The sequence below is a fragment of the Elephantulus edwardii genome, unplaced genomic scaffold (genome assembly GCF_000299155.1).
Source record: "Elephantulus edwardii isolate Elephantulus edwardi_28Jun2011 unplaced genomic scaffold, EleEdw1.0 scaffold00071, whole genome shotgun sequence".
In the NCBI taxonomy this organism is placed as follows: Eukaryota; Metazoa; Chordata; class Mammalia; order Macroscelidea; family Macroscelididae; genus Elephantulus; species Elephantulus edwardii.
Window position 1 is genome coordinate 11,723,798 of NW_006399821.1, and position 25,893 is coordinate 11,749,690.

At 44.2% G+C, this 25,893-nt stretch overlaps 1 pseudogene; it reads left to right on the forward strand.

Moving 5' to 3' along the window:
- Positions 1-6,756: 6,756 nt before the first annotated feature.
- LOC102846115 overlaps positions 6,757-25,893 on the forward strand; it is a 111,432-nt pseudogene continuing 92,295 nt past the window's right edge.

The window sequence follows — 25,893 nt, forward strand, 5'->3', positions numbered from 1 at the left end:
ATTATTATTAATGTATCTTGATTGCATGTTCAATCAATCAATCCCTGACTGCAAAAGTTGGTAGAAATCTTCTATTTCCTCTTCTTTGGCTCTAGTTGTTGGTGCATATATTTATTTGAATGAAAGTAGGATTCACTAGACTTCCTTGTATGTGTATGGGTATTATTATCCTGTCACCACAGCATTGTATTTCAAGATGGATCTAGAAATGACTTTTTTAACTATGAAAGCGACCCCGTTTTTTCCCTTACCTTTTCATCTCCAGCATAGTAGATCATATGATCGTCTGACTCAAAATGTCCCATGACAGTCAATATTGTTTCACCAATCCCAAGCATGTCAATATTTATGTGTTCCATTTCTTTCTTAACAGTATCTAATTTTCCTACATTCATGGATCTCACGTTCCATGTTCCAGTCACTAGTGTCTGCTTACAACTGTTCCTCCTCCTTTGTGTTTCCATACTTCAGGGCTCAGCCTCAGATTCCTTATCTGTATAAATGTGCTCTATTGTACATTGGGTTTTCGAAGGCCTGCTGATTCAGAAGTGGATGGTCAATTCTTCTTCCTAGTCTGTATTAATTTGAATGCTCAGATTTAGAATAGTATCTGACAGATAAGCCTTTTACAGAAAAGAGCAGATAAAAGATATTTCCCCAATTATAGAAACAACTGATAGATCCAGTCTTGTCCCTGCCCTTGATGCATGTGTCTTGACCCACATCTTTTCCTGCTCCACCAGCATTCCCTTCTGCTCCCACCTATGCCATTCAACACCTTTCTCACACTGTTTTGCCCTTGATATGATGACTTATATCTCAAGCGTTCCGGGGCTTCTGTGATTCCAAACGCCTGAAGCTGCTCCCAGTTTCTTATGCTGTGGTCAGTTATCTCTTGAGTTTAAGAGTCTCTAAGTCCAAATAACAGGTCCTAGTATTAGGGAAGGCTACCTATCTCAGACAGTTCTGAAGAGTCATGAGTTGTTTTCATTTTACCCTCTCTCTTCTTGTACCATCTTTCTGTCTCCTCCTCCTCTTTGTCTTGTGAACTCCCCTCATCGTTCTCACTTGTCACTTCTTCCTGTCACTTCACTTCTAAACACTTCAGTGTGTATTTCCTAACAGCAATGATAATCTTTTACACAATTACCAGCATCATAATAAAAAAATCAAGACATTTAATAGGGATGCAATACAATTTCCTAATAATCCTCAATCAATAATCAAAGCTCATCAATTGTCCTTTGATAGATGGAGGTTTTCGAGTTTCTTTTATTTGTTGGTTTCTAGTTTCATTCCACCGTGGTTGAAGAAGATACTCCCACAGTTTTAAGCCTGTGGAAATGTATTAATTCTTCCTTATGGCCCTTTCCTTTCCTCTGGCTGCCTCCTTCTCCCAAAAACTATGGGTTTTCCTCAAGCAAAAATCCAGAAGACAGGCTCTTGCAGATTAAATGTAGATTATAGGGCTCCCCCCTCACTCACACCTGGCACTCACCACCATTTTCTAGTCTTCTGGCACCCCACCCTCCACCATCTGGCCACTTAAGTTACTAAGCTCTGCCTTTGCCCCTGCTAATACCCTTCTGACCAAAAAGTCCAAAGAAAAGACATTTCTTTGTTTTACTAAAATTTTTTATCTTAATTCTAATTTTTAAGAAAAGTTTACAGAAAAGTTGGATTTTCATTCATTCATTGTTGCACATTTCCCCCCTCTCCTCCCCTTCCCCCAGTTTCTTTTTTCTTAAAAAAATATTCATTCACTGCTGCAGTTATTTCTCTCTCAACCTCTTCCACCTACCCAGTCCTCTTTGCAATGTATCTATTAGTCTGGACTGTTGTCATACATATAATGCCTAGTTGTATATTTCTTTTAAAAATGTCTTTCTTTCACCTGTTCCAATGCAGTGCTCATTATCCATCCTTTCTTATCCTATTTTCCTTCCAATGTCTCATGTCAGCCCTGCTTAATAATAGTGGTGCTATGCAGTATTTGTCCTTTTGTGACTGAAAAAAACCATTTCACAAATAGCCGTTTTCATCTTTTAGGAGTTAACTCCTTCAGCAGACAGAGTCTGCTCATACTCATTCTCCAGTGCTTTCAATTCCTAGGGTTTCAAATATATATATTTGATCCAGAGTTTATTCATCTATCTGTATATACACACACTCAGAAATAGATTGCATTTATGTCCAATTCCACAATGTACACTGTTACTCCAAACAGAACAAGCCCCAGTTCAACATGTTGACTTCCATTTCAGTAAGATTCATCTGATCTAGTTATGTTTCCATATAAGAAAATCCTTTTGTCTTGGACCTTCATATAAATGATAACAAAGTTCAATGAGAGAAAGAAATGAACACAAACTTGTAATAAATCAGTAAGTCTGCCAGTACGTCACTTACACTTACATGTACAGATAAGGGGCGTTGCTGGAAGCTGCTCACTTACATTGCAGGAAAGGGTTTCAGGTCTTTTACGGTAAATTCTACCTGGCCCACATGGGTAGTCTCTTCAGTCTTCCTGTCCTTTGTTGTGTTAGTGCGTATGTTACCTCACAAAGAGGGATACAGTAGTGTTTACCTGATCTTAGGAAGAGTGGGAAATCAGGCTCCCAAAGAGCCTGATAGAACTGGACAAGCAAACCCCAGCAGGAACTCCAGGCAGCTCTTCAGTAAGAAGTCTGCAGGCGGCAATAGCAAGTAGGGGTAGGAGACAAAGGCATACCTCCCTTCAGTACACATCTCTTTGGATTGGCTGCCTCTTCATGAGACCAACAAAAATGATTCTCTCATCTTTCTAGTTAAAGCTATGGGCAGATATAGCATGATTAGCAAACATGCAGAAGAATTCAGGGTTAAGAGTTCACAGTGAATTGCTATACCCTTCGCAACTCTGTGCCTTCTGCTGCTCCCTCCTGGCTTGACATAACCCCTTCCCTGCCCTTGTGTGTCTCTGCTTTGCAACCATGCACACACATACACCTATCACCACGAAGTCTCTGTTCTGGAGGAAGAGGAAACAGCTCTGCCCCAGAGCTGTAGATTCAAGACCTCCGAGCCCAGTAGCCCTCCCTAGCAGACAGTCTTCCTGCAGTGCTCAGCTGGTGGCCTTTCTCTCCTGGAGTATGTTCACACCTTCTCTACATCCCACTCTCCTTCCTTAGAAGCTGGCCTCTTTCTTCACCTGGAAAGTGGAAGCATCAGAAGAGAACTTCTTCATATTCTCCCTACTGCTGTGCTCGCATGTTCATGCCAGCCCTTGCAGGCAATCCAGCCAGTTACTTCCTAAATGTCCTAGGATGTCCATGTCATTACAATAAGGTGATCAACTGAAGAAAAATGACAAGGAATGACTCATGTCTTCACAGCGCACGCTAAAGACAAAGGGGTCAAAGCTTTCTCAGTGTAGAATGTGAGGGCAGCTTCTGATAAAAATGAGTCACAAAATCCTTTGTTTGGTCTTCTATTTGTCTTGTCTCTCTTTTCATTCTCAGTTTTAACTTCTTCATGCTTTTTTAATCAGCTGCTCTGCTTTGGTTTGAGAACTCTAGAATGTGGCTAAACTCGAGGGTCAACAAAAAAGAGGAAGACCCTGAAGGAGAGGGATTGACACAATGTCTGCGGCAAGGGGCACCCCACTGCCAAGATGGCGTTGGGTGGGGAGGGGTCTGGCAGGGTTCTGATGGGGCGGGGGCGGGGGAGAGAGCTGCTGTGAGTTGGAGCTGACTTGACAGCACCTAACAACAGTGACATGTCAAAATCTAGAAAATCTTCCCTAGAGTGTAAGCAAGCAGGTTTGGGCAGCATTTCCTCATTTGTCCATTTATATGTGAGGATAGCTTGGCCTTCCCTCTTGTATCTGTGGAGGAGTGGCTTGAGTTTCTATGTCTACCTAAATGTGTGTGTCCCAGGACTTCACTCGGCCCTCGTGCCTCTCTCTGTGTCATCTGCTCAGTTTGCCTGAAGCATCCATGTCCTGAAATCACTCAACTCAGAGGGTGGGAAGCAGTGAGGTACCCGAGGTGGCCTAGAGCTGTGGGGTCTGTGAGGACAGGCTGAGTCCAGGAACCAGATGGACACAAAACGCCCGCTCACGATAAAAAGCCATTCCTGACAGTTTAGTTCAAACAGAAAGTGCTTACATGCTTAGCTTTGTTCCTATATAGACCATCTTCTAAGGAAATAAAATATAGAAATTCTCTAGTGTTACAGAAGAGGCATCAAATTTCCCAGAATATAATTTTGAGTTGGTTTTTAAAACTCATGGGTGCAGAGGACTATGGTGCAGATCCTACTACTTGTCTCTCAATTGGCTGTGCTGTGCTGACTCCTGTGTTGCTGTGATGCTAATATTTTTGTCATTGACATTTCAAACCCATGTGGACAGGGTTCAGCGATGAACATGTGAGATTGTTCCGTGTTGTTTTGTTCTATCAGGTTGATCTGACTCATGTTGTTATTACTAGGTGCCATCAAGTCAATTACAACTCAGAGTGACACGATGAACAACAGATTGGGGCTTTCCCCTCTCCTGCATGCTCCTCTTGACCCCTGGAATGCTTGAGGTCATTGCTCAAGTCACTGCCTCATTGCTGAAGCTCTTCTGCTCTTTCCCTGACCCTCTACCTTTCCCAACATATCTTTTTCCAAGGACCAGCCACTTCTGACAACATGTCCAAGATATATGAGATGAAATTTCACCATCCTTGCCTCTAAGGAGCATCCTAACTGCTTTCTTGAAGACAGATTTGTTTGTTCTTTCAGCTATCCATAATAGTCAATACTCTTCTTCAGTTCCACAGTTCAAAGGCACTGGTTCTACTTTGGTCTTTCTTATTTATTGTTCAACCTTCAGATGAATAAGAAACTACCAATAGGAGCAGGGCTTGGATCTGATCTATGGTGAGCCACATACAACAGAATCAAACATTGTCTGGTTCTTTGACTTCTGTGTGGTTGTTGGCATGTTCGAGTCCATTGTTTTGATCACTGTGTGTTTTGAGTGCTTCCCAACCTAGAAGCTCATCTTCTAGAACCATCCCTGATAAGAGTGGATAATATTCTGTTGTGATCCATATGATTATTTTCCCTTTGTCTGATTTTTTGGAAGTAGATTGACACCCTTTCTTCCTAGTCTATTTTAGTCTGAGAGCTCCAATGAAATCTATTTATTAGAAAAAAAAATCAGTGGTTTCCTGGAATGGTGAGGAGACAGCTTCTCCTGCATTTTAAAATGTGCAGCTTTTGAAAAGAAAATTCTTTTTGACTAAGCAGTTACCACACCTAACAGCTTTAGTGTAAAGGAGAAAAAAACCCCACACCATTGGCAAAGATCTCTCTAAATCCTGATCATAAACAAATATGCTGTTGATTCCATTAATGAAAAAAGTCAAGACTCACTGCCATGCAGTTGATTCTGACTCAGAGGGACCCTGGAAAACAGAGCAGAACTGCCCCACAGGATTTTCTGAGCTTGTAAAGCTTCCCAGAAGCAGATGCCATGTCTTTCTTCTGCAGATGGGCTCGTGGGTTCAAACTACTGACTTTCTGGTTGACAGCCTAACACTCTACTGCATCACTGCAGCTCCTTCTTAATGACACATGGTGTTGTTCATTGCCTCTGAGTCAGAACTGACTCATAGTTGACCCTCCAGTGAGTTTTCAGAGGCTGTAAATAGCTCTGGAGGAGAATGCCCATCTCTCTCTGCGGGAGCAGCTGGTGGATCCAAACCACCTGCCCTGGATTCCCACTGAGCCCCCAGCACTCCCGGGGAGTGCTAATTACAAAAGCAGGGCGGAAGCATGCTTCAAACACTTCACCTGAGCTGGCCACTAATACAAGTGTGTGTACTTCCTTTCATATTTTTGTCTTGCGCATGTATTTAATTTAAACTTACTCCACGAGTACTTTTGTATTCCTTTAAAATTTGAGTTGTGAGGTTTATTTTTCCATGTTGACATGGTATTATTATTATTTACTGACGCGAAATGCCACATTGCTTGATCATACCACGAGCTACACAGTTTCGCTGTTGTATAGGGAAGTCGCTGTCTATTTATCACTAACATTTAAAAAACTACTACAACAAGCAGTCCTCATGAATGCAGATGTCTCTTTCTACCTTTTGGATTCTTTCATTTGATGGAACTCCCCTGGCCAATAGGTACTCCCACTCCCAGCCCCTTTTTATAATTTTGATGATCTGAACAAGGTAAACTACAAAGAAGGAAAATTTACAACACACAGGAATGAACAAATGTCGGAATCCGGAGAAGTTGGACTGTGGCACGGTTACAGGCGCTGCGCCCCTCTCAGCCAGGTCCAGGCTATGGTTTCCAAGGAGACCTTCCCTTTTCCCCTCTCACAGGCTGACAGGCTGAATCTGTGCTGGGTGCTTGGCTAGAATTAGTTCAAAAAGGGGGAAAAAAGAAAACGGCTTTAAAAGACACTCTAACGGTTAACCTGGGAACCAGCGCTGAGCCCTGCGCAGGGAACCTTTGGTCTGTTTCTTTTTCTGTGTGACTTTGGGGTTTGATCTTTTCTCTTAGGTGCATTTATTTCCATTTCCTTTCATACACTAGGACCACCTGCGTGCTGTCTAATGACTTGCAGCCTGTAGAGTGGTACTCAGGCCCCCAGGAAGGGGTTTAGGTGGGGCGCAGAGGGTGCGGAGAGGGGGGCCACAATCTCGCCTCCTGTGCCTCGCCCCTGTGTCCCACTTCATTTGGTATGATGAGAACTCTCCAGACATGCTGTTCTTCCAAGATACTCTAGAAGAGTCCCACGGCCAGTCACTGCACATCAGCACTGACTTCCCGGCCTCCTCGGAAAGGGGATTCCGGGTGGGCGCAGCTGTCTGTGCTCCCTGGGGCACAAGACCCACATTCCTTCCCACCAGGAGTGATCTCCACTCGGTCATGAGCCTGTGGTCTGGCCTGTGTTACAGCTCTGCGTTACTGAGCGTTAACCCAGTAGGACCACAGCAAGTGAGCTCGAGACCAACAGACTGTGTGGTGCACAGAGTGCACCTGAAAACAAACTACCTGAGGGCTGCCTTCACCTCCAGGTCACACACCTGCAGGCCTTTGCCGGATGCAGTGTCTTCTCTGTGGTTCATTTCTCTGTGCTGGAAAAGATTTCCCTTTTCCTTCCCTGTGCACAGCCTCCTGCCTTTGCAGGTTTTGCTGAATGTCCATTTCACATTTTCTAAGAATGCCTTTTTTTGTCTTTGTGCCTCTTTCATTCAAGCGGATTGCTGCCTTATTTACAGTAGAAAAGAGCTAAAAACAACACAAGTGCCCATCAACAACTGAATGGATGGGAAAACTATAATACCTTCACACAATGGAATATCGCACAGCATTGAAAAACCATGAACTTGTAAAACATTATATAACATGGGAAAGCCTGGAGGACATTATGCTGAGTGAAATACCTCAGTTACAAAAGGACAAATACTGTATAATAAGTGCTGTTTAAAATGGGACAGACATGTTGGAAAGAATGGGAAAGGAGCATATAGATAATGAATACTGCATTTGATCAGATGAAAGGAAGAACTGTCCGAAAGGAATATATGATTAGGAATTATATATATATAAATATGGAACAAGGGGTAGATTGCAGAAGAGATGGGGAGAGGAGGGGAGGGGGAAGAAAATGTGCACAATGGAAAAAATGAAAAGAAAACATTAAAAAACACCCCTCCAAAACCTCTAAAACTCGAGCTTTGGCTGCTTGGTCTGCTAAACCGGCTGCACTGCTAACCCACAGGCTGTGCATCTCGGGCTGTGTGGATCCCCCAGCTGCCCTGAGGGAGGAAGGCCGGCAGTTTCCTCAGATTCTAGGGTGGTGAGTTTTTGCATTTGCACAGTTTTTCCAGAGTTGTCCCTCTTTCTCAAAGCTGCATTAGTAGCATGTTAACAACTGGGATGCACATCTGATTCCGAGTCCTCTATATTTTGCCACAAATATTTTGCCCATAGTGAAGTTCTCAGTGAAGTTACCAATGATTTCATCTTGCTTGGATTAATAATCTACACTCTTGGTACAAGCAGTCAGGAGATGTATTGCATTGGGAAAGTTGGCTGACAGGGACTTATCCAAAATACTTAAGAGCAATGATGTAACTTTGAAGACTAAGATGCATCTGATTCAGCCCATGGTATTCTCAAGCACCTGCTATGCATCAGAGAGCTGGACACACTCCACAGCTTCCCCAAAAGCATTCAAAAGCCAGAGATAAGCTACTTTGTAGTCCCACCTGGTGCCTTTCATTAAGCATCAGGCAAATGGTGGGTAACTTGCTTAAATGTTTGGTTAACTGCCCTTAAATGACTCTGACTCACAGTAACCTCATGCATATCAAAGCCAAGCACTGGCTGGTCCCTCACCACCCTTTCACTTGGTATATTTGGGTCTATTTGTTGCTGTTGTTTTGTCAATCAATTTAATTAAGATTTAAACAGGAAGAAGTAAAAAGGCTGATTGTGGAAAAACCACTCTTCTGTTAACACAGACTGATAGGCATAGGCCTTGTAGATCCTGTGGGCCCATAAAGAAAAGACACCTTGCATTCATGTGTTCTCATCATCAACTTCCACCAAGTGGCATCTCTCAACTTTCAAAGTGGCACTGGATGTTGAGGAATATTTCTCCAGATTGGTGAGGTGAGGATGGATGAACACTGGTGGATTGTGGCATCGCAGCACCTGGTCATGACGCAGGGAAGGGACAGGCGAGGAGGCAATCATGACTACCTGGCAGGGACCAAGCTGAAGAGAGGGGTTGACCTCTGTACAGCAGCCACCCCTCGCTTTGTCCTATAACCACATAAGCAAGTGTTAGTACGAGATCCTAGCCAAATTAGCATCACTGGCCTTAGGGATGCAGGACATTTCTGAGGTGGAAGGGAACATGATGGGAGATTTGGATCAGGAGACTGTAAGTGTCTAGATAGAGTGGGGGCTGGGGGTCCAAACTCAGGGTGTGGCCATGGGGATTCTTCACGTGTCGCTCTTCTATCACCTGGTGACTGCCAGCTCCTTGACGTGTAGCTCCGTTGGTCCAGTCTCTACCTCCATCTTCATGTGGCTATCTTCTCCCTCTGTCTTTTCTCCTCTCTTATAAGGAGACCATTCACTTCAGGTAAATACCCTCCCTACTCCAGAACGAACCTTCTGCTAACTCAACTGACAACAGCTTCAAAGGCAAGCTTCCATATAGGGTCACATTCACAGGAACCTGGGGTGAGACTTTAACATATATTTTTGAGGGCATAAATCACCCTGTCACAGGGGTCACAAACTGTAATTTCCGGTGGTGCTTTCCTGTAGGGAGAGGTGCAATATGCAGTTGGCTAACAGTGCCCTGAGCACCTCACATGTAAACTGAATGGCAGAAAAAGTATAGTTCTTTATACTTTGTGTACATCTTAAATATTTCACTATATTTTCAAATAAATATTGAACTAGTTCCAAAATGAAAGGGGAAAGGGGAAGCAATAAAGGAACTACTCTCTGGATCTATGTTTTGAGAAATGAAGAAGTAGGTAGGAATCTGGGTAGAAAAATAAAATGACATTTTAAGGATTCATAGTACTGTGCACATACTCCCGCACCCTAGATTTTAAGGGAACAGCTTTGGAAAAAGAAAATGTAAAAAGAATGACAGACACAGAATCAAATTTAGGCTCTGAGTTTCCAAGTCTGAGGCAAGCAGGGCATCCCAGCCCCGTGCTACCTCAAGTCCAGGCATCATGGGGTTGACTCCTTTTCATGGTGTCCTGTGCGTGTCAGAGTTGAGCTGTGCTCTGAAGCATTTTATTTTTTTTAAAGTTATTATTATTTATTTTAATGAAAATTTACAGAGATTTTGGATTTCCATTCATTCATTGTTGCTCTTTTCTTCCTGCCCACCCCTCCCCTCTAGGCTCACCCATTTTGAATAATATTGCATGAGTTCCTTGTTTTTCAGTGCAGCATAGTATTCCATTGCGTGAATATACCACAGCTTCTCTATCCATTCGTTTGTTGATGGGCACTTAGATTGTTTCTAACATTTTGCTATTGTGAACAAAGCTGCGATAAACATGGGTGTGCATATATCTGCTTGGGTGGCAGTTATGGTTTCTTTGGGGTATATTCCAAATAGTAGAATTGCTGGCTCAAATGGTATTTCTATTTGCAACTTTTTTTTTTTTTAATTTGCAACTTTTTGAGAAAGCACCATACTGCCTCCCGTAGAGGCTGCATGATTTTACATTCCCACCAACAGTGAATAAGGGTTCCAGTTTCTCCACAACCTTGCTAGCAGTTGTTAAATTTTGCTATTCTTACTGGGATGAGGTGATATCTTATAGTTGCTCTGATTTGCATCTCTCTTAGAGCTACGGATTTTGGACATTTCTTCATGTGCTTGTTAGCCATCTGAATGTCTTCTTTGGTGAAGTGTCTGTTCATATCCTGTGCCCATTTTTCAACTGGGTTCTTTACCTTTATCTTCTTGTGGTGCTCAAGTATTTTATAAATTCTAGATATAAGTCCCTTGTCTGACATGTTATTACCAAATACTTTTCCCCAGTCAGTAGCTTTCCAGCTGTTTTTTTCTAAAGTAGATTGAAGAACCCTTCTTCTGAAGTACCTCTGAGTAGACTCGAACCTTCAACTTTTCAGTTAACACTTGAGGGTGTTAGCATTCTGAAGCACCCAGAGCCTCCCTGTAACCACTACTTGTTGAGTCAGAACTTATAGCTGACTCTTTAGTGGGTTTTCAGAGGTAGCAAATTGCACAAGAGATTGCCTATCCGTCTTCCATTGAGCATCTAGAGGATTCGAACAGCATGCCTTCAGGTTGGCAGCGCAACTTCTTACAACGAGGCTGCCAGGGCTCCACTGTCATCACTAGAGGGCCTCACAAACCCTAGAAGGTCGGAGCTGAGCTCAGGTTTTATGCACCTTTTGAAGGGAACATTAAACAGAAAGGCAGACATCTTAGGGATCTTGTTGTTGTTGTTATGTGCCGTTGAGTCGCTTGCGACTCATAGCAACCCTATGTACAATAGTCCTAAACTCTGCTCTGTCCTGTGCCAGTTGCACTGTCTCTGACACTCCCATCCCGATTATCCCAGTCACTGAATCAATCCCCCTCATAGAGGGCCTTCCACTCCTGCGCTGTCCCTCCACCCTCCCAAGCATGGATCTTAGAAAAATGTCGCCTGCATAGATGTTTAAACCCAGCATTCTGGTGCAGGCGACCAGACAGGTGGAGAATAGTGTGGAGGAGATGCACTGTTCAGGGATCCAGGCAGAGGGCTAGCATGCACTTCTGCTACTCCAGGGAGCTCTAAGAAAGGGAGAGAGAGAAGGGTCATGCAAGGCTTCTCTCTCTCCTGGCTAGAGAGTGCAGACCCAGCAAGCAGGCCTCTCTGCTCTCTGTGGATTCAGGCCTCAGGTCCCATCACTCAGCCAATGGCAAGAAAGGGGCTCCCAAGTCAGTTCAGGGACATGCTGTCAACCCAGACCGCTGGGGCCGAAAGCCAGAGCTGCAGAATGACATTTTGCTTTTAAAAAAAGGCAGAGGAAATAAAAATCAAGACAAAACAAAAAAAACCCCAAACCTAACAATTTCAGGAATTGACTTATTTCTCCTCCTCTCCGCCCTTTCTCCTTCCTCCTCCACTCCAGCATCCATGGTACTGGGAAAGCCTGACTTGACTATAAGCTAATACTAAAAGTTACATGCCTTTTTCTCCTTCTGGCCCACACAGTGTATCACCTTGCTCTGGTTGAATGAGTATCTATTAGCCCATGTACAGATTTCACAGGAGCAAAATTAAGTGCTCTAGGATTCCCACACTTCATAATGTTATCCTTGTGCATGTGATCAAACTCAACGCATTGCCATCGAGTCAGAACAGACTCATAGCTGATCCTCCAGCAAGTTTTCACAGGCTGTAAATTGCATGAAAGGCAATGGCCCATCTTTCTCCCTCAGAGCAGCTAGTGGGTTTGATTGGCCTCACTTTAGGTTGAAACCATAACTCCTTGTTGTCGTTGTTAAGTTCTGTTGCATAGTCTCTGATTCATAGCAATCTGAAGAACAGGGTGAAATTGTGCTTGATCATACTCACAATCTCTATTGTGCATAAACTCATTGTTCCAGGCACTATGTCAATTGAAAAGCTTCCTCTCTTTCACTCTCTACTTTTTTTTTATGATGTCATTTCTCCAGGGACTGTCCCCTCCTGAAAACATGCCCAAATGTATAAGACTCTCCATCGTTGCATTCTATCTGTCCTTCTTCCAAGATAGATTTGTTTGTTAATTTGGAAGTCCATAGTATATTCAATATTCTTTGATAACATAGCAGCTAAAGCCATCGACTCTGCTTCTGTCTTCCTTGCTTGTTGTCCAACTTTTATATGCATATGAAAGCAATTGCAAATACTCTGGCTTAGATCAGACACACCTATGTCTTAAAATGGACATCCTTGCTCTTTAGCACTATAAAGAGGTCTTTGGGATTGATTTTCCCAGTGCAATGTTTGATTTCTTGACTGCTGCTTTCATGTGGAGCAGAGTAAAATGAAATCTTTCACAACTCCAATCTTTAACCCACCTATCATGATGTTGATTATGGCTCCAGCGGTGAGGATTTTGTTTTCTTTCTGTTGAGATGTGCTCCATCCTGAAAGCTATAGTCTTTGAGTTTTATCAATAAGTTCTTCAAGTCTTGTTTTCTGAAAGTATCATAAAAAAAATCAGTCATTGTAATAGGGTTGGAACCAACTCATAGTTGACCCTCCAGTAGGTTTTTTGGACTTTACAAACTGCACCAGAGGAGACGGCCCATCTTTTTCCAGAGGAGCTGCTGGTGGAGTCACACTGCCAGAAAACCTTCACTTATATGTTGGCAGCACAATGCCCTGTGGACTACATCATCAGATGTCCCATGCAAGTATCATATATGGGAGTTATTCATACTAGCATTTCCCGTGTTCTGGCCTGGAAATTCAAAGATGTATTAGACTTCAAACCTGCTTTCTGGTCACTTGCATTCCACAGATAGTTCTGTCTCTCCCCCCAAGATAACAGTGTGGCAGGCAGCTCTTAGAGGAACACACAGTGTGGTCTCACCAGATCTTTGTGCTGACCAGCTGGAAGCACAGCCTAACATGGCCTCTCTCTGGCACTCACATCCCGAATGACCTGGGCCAGGGCAGGTGAGTGCAGTAACTCTGCTCTAGGAGGAATTCTTCTCCCTCGTCCCGGCTTGTCCCCCATCCAGGCAGCACTGCAGCTCCTCCTCACCCCCAGGAAGCCTGGACATACCAACAAGGTTGGAGAAGACCAGAGACATTGGCTGCACAGTCACGGTCTTGTGGTTTGTACCTGCAGAAAGAGAACACTGTAGCATATCAGAAAGGTATCCGGATGGCCTTTGGAGACCCGGGGACAAGATAGGGGAATGGCAACACATTGTCATAAATGAGCAAATGTTTGAGGACAAAGTGCCAGAGTGGCTGTCCCTGTCCCTTCCCAGAACAAGCCACAAATGTGCTCTGGGCAGCTGGTCAGCACTGACTGACAGATTTGGGATCTGATAAGAGGCTTTTGATTTCATTTGTGTTTGAAATGCGGGAGAATGATTGTAACAGTTAAAATAAAAGAAAGGAAGGGAAAACCATAGAACTCCATCAGGATTGTAATGTTGGCCGCTACTTCTAATGGATTTCTTCAAACAGCTAACTCCCAAAGCTAGAGAGCCTATTTACATGGGGTGATTTTGGCATGTGGCCCAATTCTAGGGCACCAAGAGGTGTGTACAGAAGAAAGGCAAAGGGAGCTGTGTTGGAGGTCTGGAGTGGTTGGACCTTTGGAGACTCTGTGTGCTCTTCTGGGCCTCTCTTTCCTCTTACATCTTCCACCAGTGGCTTGGGTCAGCCAGGGTCTTCTAGATGCAGCCTATACGCCCACATGCAAGGAACCAGATTAGGGGACTGGGGGTTTAGAGGTTGGTTTGTTTGAATGATTTATCTTCTGTAGAAAAAGACATCTAAAAACAACATTTCCTTTCCCAAGGATTTTGATGAGAACTTTAAAAAAAATATTTAAATTCAACATCAAAGGATTAGGAAGCTCCTGGTGGTACAGAGTTATGTGACCAATCCAGAGACACATGGTTGAATCTACCACCTTCTGGCAGAAAAAAAATACACAATCTCCTGTGAGATTTCCAGACTTTGAAAACCCACTGGAGGGTCACCTACACATTGGTTCTGACTTGATGGCTCATAACAACAAAAACAATCAAAGGATTCATTCTAAGGAAATAACACGTGTTTTTAACATTTTTTGCCTCCGTCTTCTCCCAGGAACTAGTTTTGTAAACATGGTATATGATTTTTTTTTTATTTTTAACAGCAGCATGCAAAAAATTTAGGAATGATAGTTCTTACAAAAGGACCATCTGTGAGGTCGGAGGAAGACAATCAAATGGCCAACAGACACATGAAGAAATGCTCCAGATCACTGACAATGAGAGGTGCAAGTCAAGACCACAATGAGATACCATCTCACTCCAGTAGCAGTGTCAAAGTTTAACAGGACAGCAAATAATAAATGTTGGAGAAGATGTGGAGAGATATACTTTGTTGGTGGGATTGTAAAATCATGCAGCCACTCTGGAAGGCAGTTTGGTATTTCCTCAAAAAGCTGAACATAGAAATTCCATATGACCCAGCTATTCTGCTACTTGGAATATACCCCAAGAAATGAGAACTGAGGCACAAACGGAGATTCTTGCACCAATGTTCATAGCAGTGTTATCCACCATCGCAAGACCCTGGAAACAGCCCAAATATCCAACCACAATTGAATGGATTGGGAAGCTATGGTACATTTACATGATGGAATACTACGCAGCATGCAGGAGCAGTGATTTTATAAATTACTACCTAACTTGGCATGGTCTGGAGAGCATTATGCTGAGTGAATTAATTCAGTCCCACAAGGACTTATGCTCATAGCGACCCTATGTACAAGAGCTCTAAATGCTCTTCTATCCTGTGCCAACCTAGACATCTCAAATGCGCTTATTCCCACCTCTCCAGTCACAGAATCGATCCATCTCATCGAAGGTCTTCCTCTTCTACACCTCCCCTCCACTCTGCCAAACATGATGTCCCTCTCCAAGGACCAGTCGCCCCTTGCAACATGCACATGCACTCATCAAACGAACTTGGAAAGTGTGAGCTATTTGTATATAAATGTTGTTTTTGGTAATCATTAACTCTGGTGGGCGAGTGGTTGTATCATCAACCCAAAGAGAGGCAGTTCAAGTCCACCAGCTACTCTGATGGAGAAAGGCAATCTCCTTCATTGTGATTTACAGCCTCTGAAAATCCTCGGGAGGGTTAGCTGTAAGGTGATTCTGACTTGATGGTAGATAACAACAACAAAATACCGAAACATAGGGCTGGAAGAACTTTTGCCATCTGTGACTTGAGGGCTAGCCGAGGGGCCCACTACAACCACTGTGCCCAATGGTTTAGCCTCCCAACTGCTCTGCTGTTTCCATGTGGTGAAAATTTGATCCTGTTTTGCTGCAGGCAGCTGAGACAGGTGATGATAACTTTCACCCAAATCTCGCAGCCCTCCAGTATGGCAGCCATGGCGGGGTCACTGTCCTTTCTGAGAGATGAGAGAACTGAGGACCAGGGAGATTTCGACCAAGGTGTTGTAAATAGAGGGCTCTTCACTCCTGGCCTGAAGCTGTCTGCACTACACCCCAGTGTTATTCCTAACAGACATGAAGCAGTGTGGGGGTCATTCCCAGAACAGCTCACTTTCTGAATAGCCATAGCCTCCCATCTGACACCGATCATCTCAAAGGGGAATGGGCAAGTAGCTGGATCAGGCTCCAGGACATAGCTTGCCTTTCTTCCCTGTGTGCAGAAATCTTGATTGAAATGTGCCAACTGTAAAATTCCTACCCTCAGAGCCCCAGGCCTCACCCTGACAAGTTACTACTTACTTCTTACACAGCGAACTCTCCCAGGGACATTCCAAAATCCAAGCCCACGACCACTGAGTTGATTCTAACTCACTGTGATCCTCTGTAGGATTCAGGAATGCAACTGTTTATAAGAGAAGATTGTCCATCTTCTTCCTTTGAACTGCTGGTAGATTTGAACCACCAAGATTTTGGTTAGCAGGACCATATGTTATGCATTATTGCCATCAGGATTCCTCCTCAGGAGATGTTGATGATGATGTTATGTGTCATCAAGTCACCCATGACTCATAGCAACCCTATGTACAATAGCTCTGAAGCCTGCCCTGTCCTGAGCCAGTCTCATGACTCTGACACTCCTACCCCCATTGCCCTAGTTATTGTATCAATCCATCTCTTCAGGGGTCTTACTCTCCTGCACTATCCCTCCACCCTTCCAAGCATGATTTCCTTCTCCAAGGATCGGTCCTTCCTGGCTATGTGCCCAAAGTATGTGAAATAGAGCTTCAAAATTCTAGCCTCCAAGGAGAAACTTGGTTTCACTCTCTCCAGGACGGACTTATTTGTTTTCTTGGCAGTTATTGGAATGTTCAAGATGTGAAACCTATACTTGGACTGGGAAGCAATATTTAGAACAGAACAGGGAAACATTGCATGGCTCAAAATCAGGAAGGGAGTGCATCAGCGATGCATCGTATCTCTATACCCTTTCAATCTATATGTAGAACAGATCACTTGGGAAACTGGGCTTTATGAAGGGGAATGTGGCATCCAGACTGGAAGAAGACTCGACAACCTTCCTTAAGCAGATGACACAACCTTGCTTTCTGAAACTGAGGAGGACCTGAAGTGCTTGCAGGAGGTCAAGGACTGTAGTCTTCAGTATGGATTGAAGGTCAACATCAAGAAGACAAAGATTCTCACCACCGGGTCAATTGGCAGCACCATGATAGATGGAGAAGAGATATAAGTTGTTAACTATTACAGCTTGCTCAGTTCCACAATCAACAGTCTTGGTACCAGCAGTCAGGAAATCAAAAGACAAATTGTACTTGGTAATAATCTGCTGCCAGGGACCTTTCCACAGTACTGAGAAGCAACAATGTTAGTCTAGAGCCTAAGGTGCACCTGATCCAGGTCATGGTATTCACAATTACTTGCTATGCATCAGAGAGCATACCATGGACTGCCCAAGGACATAAGCCACATACAACTTGGAAAGAGAGAGTTGAAGCACTGGGAGTAGAATTCTAAGATGTTAATGGAAGAGCCTGAAGGAAGTACAACTTGTGTGCTCCTTACAGTAAAGGATAGTGAAACTTTGCCTCACTTTGGGCTTATTTTTAGGAGGAACCAGTCCTTGGAGAGAGACACCACTCTAGGAAAGGTGGAAGATCAGCAAAGAGAGGAAGCCCTGCAATGAGTTAGACTGATACAGTGACTACCATAACGGACTTGAGCATGACAGAGATCATGAGGATAGGATAGGGCAGGATAGGCCCCAATGAGTCATAGGCAACTTGAAAGCACCACAACCATCATCAACAACAATTTCTTTAGAGTCCTATTTTTTTTTCCTCTTCAAAATCTGTCCCTGAAAGCTGTGACAATTATCAGCAAGGTGTTGAGGATTGACTCATGTTAGTTTGTTAGTTTGACTCCTGAAATACAGTATCACTGCCACACCAAACAGAGACACTTTATTTCACTTTAACCAATATACACATGATTCATATCTTCAGGAAATGCTATGCTCTTCCCCTTTTGATGATCAGAACCTCAACATCTTGAATTGTGTTAGAGGAATCTTCCCCTTCGTTAACTTACACAACTTTCACTTGGGATCCCTGGCTCTCAACCTCAGTTGACCCATCATGATTGCTGAATGGAATCTTTTAAATAAATATAAAAAGCTATCTGGCAAACTTCTATCCCAGACTGATGTACTCACCCTTTGTCACATGAGCCCATCTGGGGATTGTGATGGTCCAGGCTCAGCTCTGGTTTAGACACCAACACCAGGATCTTCAGTCTCAGGGAATTTGTAATGAATTTATCCACCTGAAGAGAGAGATTTAAAATTGAAGATAATTCAGGAAATAGTTAAATGACAAACTGTGTCTTATGGAACATTTCTTTACTCGTCTCTATTTGTTAAAAAAAATATCAATCTTTTCTTTCTATAAAACCTCTTACTGGAGTTATCTAGACATTCAGCATGTAACATTGCTCCTTTTCCTCCTGATCCTTCCCAGACCACCTTGGACTGTTCCAATCACAATAGGACTGATCTTTGTCTCTCTCAACTCCCAGAAGCAACTGTGCATGTGAGGAACGTGAACTTGTCCTGGGACTGGAGACTGTCGTCTCAGGTGGCTAACAAGGACTGTGGACAGCTCTCATTGTTGGTCACCTGTGATAAACTGCCCGGGTTAACTTGGGAACCCACCTACAGGGTGTCAGAGGCCAGCAGCTTACATATTTTCTATCCTTAAAGCAGTGGGATTTCTGCCATAAACAGACGACAAAAGATGAATATGTAAAGAAGATAAAAGCAAGTGACTCTTCTTGGGGAATTGGCTAGAGTGCAAGCCTACCCCCCCCCCACCTCGTGCATCTCCTTTTCCCTCCCTCCAACCTGGCTGCTACAGTACTTATAGGAAAAGTGTAGAGTTTCAAAGATTATGTTTGGAGCTCGAGTTCCCCCAAAAGAGATGAGAATGAGACAGGTAGGCAGCAACCTGAGGCGAACAAAGTGCTGCAGTTGTGCAAAAATCTCTTCTTTCCCCACACTATGTGGGACTTGCCTTTGCTCCTGATGAGCTAAGCTTTCTGCAAAGTCTCTTACATGACAGATCACTAGGAGGAACCAGTCCCTGGAGAAGTATGGCAGTAACGCAGTGGGTCAGCAAAACAAGGAAAACCTTCCACCAGATGGAAGGAAAAAAAAATGGGCTCAAACACAGCAGCATTTGTGAGGCTGGCATGGGATGGCATCATGCCATCCATAGGGTCATCATTAGCTGGAGATCACTTGACAAGTAACAACAATGAATTAATGTTGTTGTTGAGTACCGTCAAGTTGGAACTGACCCATAGCTAACCCTCCAGCAGGTTTTCAGAGGCACATGGGAAAAGCTTGCCTGTCTTTGTCCTGCGAAGCAGCTGGTGGATTTGAACCACATTCCTTTGAGATTGCAGGGCAGCTGGAAGAAATGAAACTCCTAGAATTGTAATACACTTCACTCGTTGATGCTTGTAACAGCCACCACCTGTCAGTTTGTTGAACTGTGTAGCTTATATATTCCTGTGATACTGGAAACAATGCCACCAGTATATGACTGTACACACATATTTATATACAGAATAAAGCACGTAGAGGACAAAGTTGACCAGACACGTAATGGGATTGGACAATTAGGACCATAGTCTTGCAGGATCATGGTGAACTGGCCTAACTTAGTTCAAAAAGGGAGCTCTAGGAGCCAAGTGGAAAGGAGCTGCACTGTCAATCCAAAGGCAGGAAGTTCGAATCCACCAGCTGCTCCATGGATGGGCAATCACCTGCTGTGTAATTTATAGCCTTTGAAAACCTGCTGGAGGGACAGCTATGTGTTAGTTCCTACTGGATGGTCCATACCAACTAATAATAATTTGAGGAGGACAGTGACTTGCGATGATAGAAGGAGAGTTTGAGTGCCTTTGAGCTTTGGTGCTGGAGATGAGTATTGAATATACCATGGACTGCTAGAAAAACAAACAAGTTCATTCTGGAAAGGGTGAAGCCAGGCTGCTCCTTGGAGGCAAGGATTCTGAAGTTTCATCTGACATACTTTGGGCATGTTGCAAGGAGGGATCAGTCCTTGGAGAGGAACATCATGCTTGGGAGGGTGGAGGGATGGCGCAGGAGAGGAAGACCCTTGATGAGATGGATTGATTCAGTCACTGAGGTAAAGGTTATGGGCGTGTCAGAGACAACAAGATTGGCATGGGATAGAGCAGGGTTTGGGGATGTTGTACATAGGGTCACTATGAGACAGCACATAACAACAACAACTGTGCTAGGGTCCTAAAAATCTAGTGAATAGCACCTAAGATAAAAACTACTGATCTCTACTCATTTAGAACAAAAGAAGAATAAGGAAATCAAAGAAGAAAGTCATCTACAGAACAAAGAGCCTATGCAAATCATAGCTATATCCACCTTGAGACTAGAGTTAGATGGAGCATGACTACCACCACTGACTGTTTAAATCAAGATCATAGGAGAGGGACTCAGGCAGAAAAAGAGAACAATGTGGGACAGAACTGAAAATTCCCAAAAGGCAAAATAAAACCACGTCTTTAAATAGAAGCAAAAATAAAGATCAGTCCAATATCCTGGACTGGACACAACCAGAGGACTCCCTGAGACTATTGCCCTGACATGTTCTTCAAACCTTGCACTGACATTAACTCCTGGGTTTGCTTTGTAGTTAAATAATGATCAGGCTAGAAAATAAAACTAATATCTCTCTTAAGTACTCTGCTTATTAGAAAAATGACCTATATGAGACCAAAACATCAGCTTCAAATAAAAATCAAGGCTTGAGGGGCCAGAGAAACTGGATTAATGGAAATTGAACCATCAGAATGGAAATCATAAGAATGTACATGCATTAGGAGAAAGTTACCAACGTTTCAGAACAACTTTTGTAGGAATTGTAATATGAGAAACCACTCTACTGGAAGAAACCACACTTTCAGGAAGATTCTGAACATACAATGTGGGGAGCCTACAGCTTGTGGAGCCTGGAGTTGGAGAGGGTCACCTGACTGCACGCTGACGTGGCTGAGAGTTTAGGGTTTCAAGGACTCAGTGGCACAGTTGCAACACCCACAGTAAAGGTAGAGCTCAAAGGAGCTGGAAGCAGTAAGAGAAGCCAAATCATAGTGGGTCATGTCTGTACATGTCTCCAGGCTGTGAGGCACTAAACTCCCTGTTAGAGATTGAAGTCCATGTGCAAATATGGTGTCCTGTTTTCTGCCCTGAACTCTTTCCTGGAAATGATGTCAGAACTTTACAGCCCAGCATTGGCTCCTCTGATCTTCTGCCTTGAGCCAGCTCACTTTGCTCTGGGCCTGGGTCTGTCATGTGCATCCGCACTCACAGATCTTAGGACGGCCTTGGGCTCTCACTTCTGGGGAGGAGAAAGTAGACCACACAGCTTTTGTAATGGCAGAGAGGAAGCTTCTAAGTGTTCCTTTTACATCTTTTAAAGGGCTTGGAAAAAGGCAACTGTTAGGTGACCCCCTTTCTGAGGTACCTGTGACAAGAGGCTTCAAAAAGCTTTTGGCTCCTTGGTCCTGCAATGGCTCAGGAAAGCTTTGAAAGAGGACCCTTGACCCTGATAACTACGTTCTCTGTGAGGCAGAAGGAAAGCCCAGAATCAACAGGGAATTTTCTTGAGTTCCTCATAGCCCATTCTCAATATTATAGGAGAGTTCTCTAAGTTCCCAGCCATTCTCACCCAATGCTCCACCCTGCCAACATTGCTGCCCCGCTGGGAGGGAGGCTCATGGAGCTTGCACACACACTTACTGAGCTTTACCACACCCTCAGGAAGGGACAAGATGTGTGTGGAGTCCCTGGTTAGCATAGTTAACAGACTCATCTACAAACGGGAAGATTGGAGGTTCAAATACACTCAGGAGTGATCTACTTTGAAATCTGACACCACAAATCCTGTATAACATGGTTGTACTCTGACATATGTGAGGCTACCACAGGTCACAGTCAACTGTCAGAACTGGTTTCTACAGGTTACGATGTGCTAAAAGACTTCTGTAGGAGAAGGATGGGCAATCCCCTCTCATTTGATTATCTGCCTCCGAAAACCCACTGGTGGGTCACTATGGGTCAGTTCTGACTTGATGCTACACAACAACAACAAAAGACTTGGTCAAGTCCTCAGCTATGTGAAACTTCTAGCTGTGGCGGCAGTCTGTTTTCACAAAGATTGTAACCTTGGAAACCCTGGGAAGTTCTCCTCTGTCCCATAGGGTTGCTATGAGTTAGAATCAAGCCACTGGCATTAAAGTTTTGGTTTAAGCTATGTAGGGCTTCAGCTCTGGTGAATAGTATGGAATCACCTTACCAAAACCAACTTGGCCTTTATGGCTCAGTTCCTGAGTCTCTCCTAGGCTGACCTTTGTAACAATTGGCTGGGGGGCCCTGTCCAGTAGCTAACTTTGCCTCAAATAGCTGTGGGAGCCCTGTTGACCCAATCTTTACTGGGGTTGGCTGAAGGATTCTAACCTGTAGTCAATCTTTGCCCATACTGGGGAGGGAGGCACCAGGTGACTAATAAAAAAACCTATCAACACATCCTTAAATGGGGCTTCTGATGCATTAGAGTCAAGAGAAGAGAGTGTATACATTGGACCCAGGGACATTACACTGCTGAGATGACACCAGAAGAGGCAGAATAACAAGTGGACCCTCACAGTGGCAGCAGAATGTAAGGGCTGAGGTCCAGCCAATGGCTTAACACTGAGAGCTGGGACACTCAGAGCAGGAGGTCCTGAGCTGGGGTCGGTCCAGTCACAGAGAAGGACCATTCTAGAGTTATCTTAGAGCTTGTCGGGGGTGGGGGTTCCAGAAGGCAGCTGAGAAGAGGAGGCAGCCTCTAAGCTCACCAAGTGATGTCACTGAGTTTCTATTTGAATGTTTCCTCATGGATGAGCGTGAGCACTAGTTTTCAGCATGGTACATGGGTGTCCTGAAGAGAACGAATCATATATCTTTCTTTTTCATCTTAAAATTAATCTCTTTTATGTCATTATTGCAGATACAATGCTCCCATGAGCTGTCAGTGACCACTGAACGCAATAAATTATGAAACCCAGCAGAGAAAATGTGCAATGGTAAGAAATCCCTGGTGTTAGGAACAGTGAAGTAGTTGGAGAACAGATATCTATTTGACCTTCATCCATAGGGACCTGGTTGGTACTGATTCTCATGGTTAGAGTTACCATTTCTGCTGGTATATAAGAAACTTCTATCACAGCGTGAGCTCCTGGGCATAACTTTTTTTTGTATGAACTCATTTCCTTTATTATTTTTTATCTATCTATCTATCCATCTATCTATTTATTTATTTTTACAGAGGTTTTGGATTTCCATTCATACTGGGCATACCTTTTGCTTCCTGACCCCAGGAAGTCACTGATATCAAGGCTTTGTGTTTTCTGTTCCTCTGAAGAACCTCTATTTGATTCATTCCTTGCCATGCAGTTCAGACATACTTCCAGATGCCAGATGCAGAGCCAAGGATGTCAAGAGGAAGTAGCCCTTCTTTGTTTTTTAAACCCACCATATAAGAGTTACTTCAACTAGTTAAAATAAAAAAAGCTAAGGAGACAAACTGACCATTACCCCCATGGCTCAGCACCCTGGGCTGTCACTAGCTAGGTGCTCTCTGTGAATCGCTTTGTCAGACTTTCTCCAGTCTTGTAGGGCATGTGGGGTTTCCACCATCTCGTCACGACACTGCTGCCCAGTCTACATGGGCAGAATCAGAACAGGAAAGCCTAGTGTCTTATCAGGCTTCCATCCTATAGAAGAGGACGGATGCAAAGCCTAGGAACAGCCAGCCTGACCTGTAAGAAAAGAGTTGAGACATGAGGTCTAGATATCAAGCATCTGAAAAACAAAGGTGATGTCTAAAATCCACCTTCACACGTGTTGGGCGGTAAAGATCTTCAAATCTGATAAATGGAGACCAGCAAGGAAAGAGGAGGACATGGAAGCTGCCCTCCTGACGGGTCCGGTGGAGCTGGCCCGGGGTGGGGGCCGGGTGTGCTCTTTGGTGACTGAGCAGCCTCCGATGGTCATGAAATATTTATGAATGGGGAGAGGATGCTGCATTCTGCACTGCAGCACAGAAAGGGAAGTTTTGCGAATGCTGTAATAGCAGAACCTCCATTAATTACTGGAAGCAGGCTGTAATGCCAGTTCCTATGGCAACAGGGCCCCAGTGGATTTGGTGCCTTTTTTTTTTAAGCTGCTCCCATTTACTGTGGTACATTGCATTTGTTTTCCACCAGAGGTTTTGTGCTTGTCCTCTGCAAATGAATTCATCCTGTCCTCGCAGAGGCTCCAGTGGAGACGGACAGGCAGAGCCTGGGCACGTTATGGATTATGTAACTCAGAGGTAAATACTCTGCAAGTGCTTTGATGGGTGCTGCAAACACTTCTATTTATTCTGAGGCTGATTGCAAAGAGGATGGGTTGATCGGGAGGGATATATTCCAGACCCTACCCCAAGGTCTTTTTTTATCCTATTTGCATTAGGGACAGGTTCTGGAAATCCCCCAAGCTCTTCCTTCTATGTGCCTCTGCATTGCTGGGGAACCTAACACTTCTCCATGAAGCACAGCCCAGGGGTGAGGAAATCCAGGCTGGTGGGACAGGGCATGGTCCTTGGGGATCCTTGGAGAAGCAACTTGTAGTGCTCCCCTCACCCAGGGGCTGATTCTCCCCTTCCCTGTCACTACTCACCAGCACTACCCTCCTTTTCCTAGATTAAATGAGAATTTAATTTGATGGCTGTTTCAGAGCAGTTCCTCCTGAGATTGCCTGTAAAGACTGCTCTTCGTGGAAACATGCAGTCCCAGGCCGCAGAAGGTAGTGGAACCATTCCGGGTCACAGTTAATGCGTTCACCACCAGCTCCAAGCACCTGAGCCTGCAGAGCAATGTCTCTGAGGCCCCAGTGACCAAACAGCTAACCCAGAAGAGAAGTGGGCCCCCAACCCAGATGCAGCACGTGGCTGGGGAGGCTTTGCATTTAAGGATAATTCACCTGTGCATCATCGTGACATGTAGGGAGGGGGGTGAGCTGACAAGAGGGAGTTCTGCCTGCCCCAGGGTGGGCTGGGGAGGGAGGACACGGCTCCCATCCATGGCACTTTCAAGGCTATTTTAAAGTAAAAATAGGTTTCAATTGCTCCAGAATTATTCTTCTTGGTTAACTCTGCTTTTGCAGTTGCCAAAGGGACTCACAAACCTTTGTGAGCCAAGCTGGGAAGATGCCAAGAATAATGAACTCCAAAATCTGTAGTCTAGGAAGCTCTGGTAGCTTAGTGGGACGGAGCTATGCTGCTTACTCAAAGGAACGGGGTTTGAATTCACCAGCTGCTCTGTAGGAGAAGAATGAGAAATCTCCAGCATGATTCACTGCCTATAAAAACCTGCTGGAGGATCAGCCATGATGAGTCAGTTCTGACTCAATGGTACATAACCACGACAATTCTGTAATATGTGTGTTTCTGTGGGTCTAGTTTTACCTGGGGGTCCCAGCTCTGCTTTCTGATGAGAAGTAGAGGGGAGTCCTGGGGATTGCTCTCCTGCTGCCTCGAACTCAAGCCAGAACGAACCTTCAGCCACCCAGGCCCCTTGCATCCTGCTCCTCAGAAGTGGAGCAGGGATGAGGCTTGTTAATGTTGTATGGACCCTTTGTCTGCTTTGTGCCATGCCCTGTGCTGTGCCCTTGTCTTCTCGATCCTGGAAGGTAAAAATGTCACCCTCTTTGTACAAATAATAAATCAGTGCTCCAGAAAGGGATCACTACTCAATCATGTGGCTGCTGAGGGCTATATTGGGGCAGAACTTACTCTATCTGCCTCATTAATTTTTTATTTTTTTTACTTTTTATAAAATTATTATGCTTCACTCATGTACATTTTCCTCCACTCCTTCCCTCTACCCACCAAACTCTTCAACTGTGTCATTTCCCCGATCATTGGCAATAAGAGAGATGCAAATAAAAACCACAAGGAGATACCATCTCACCCCAGTAGTAGTGGCAAAGTTTTACAGGAGAGCAAACA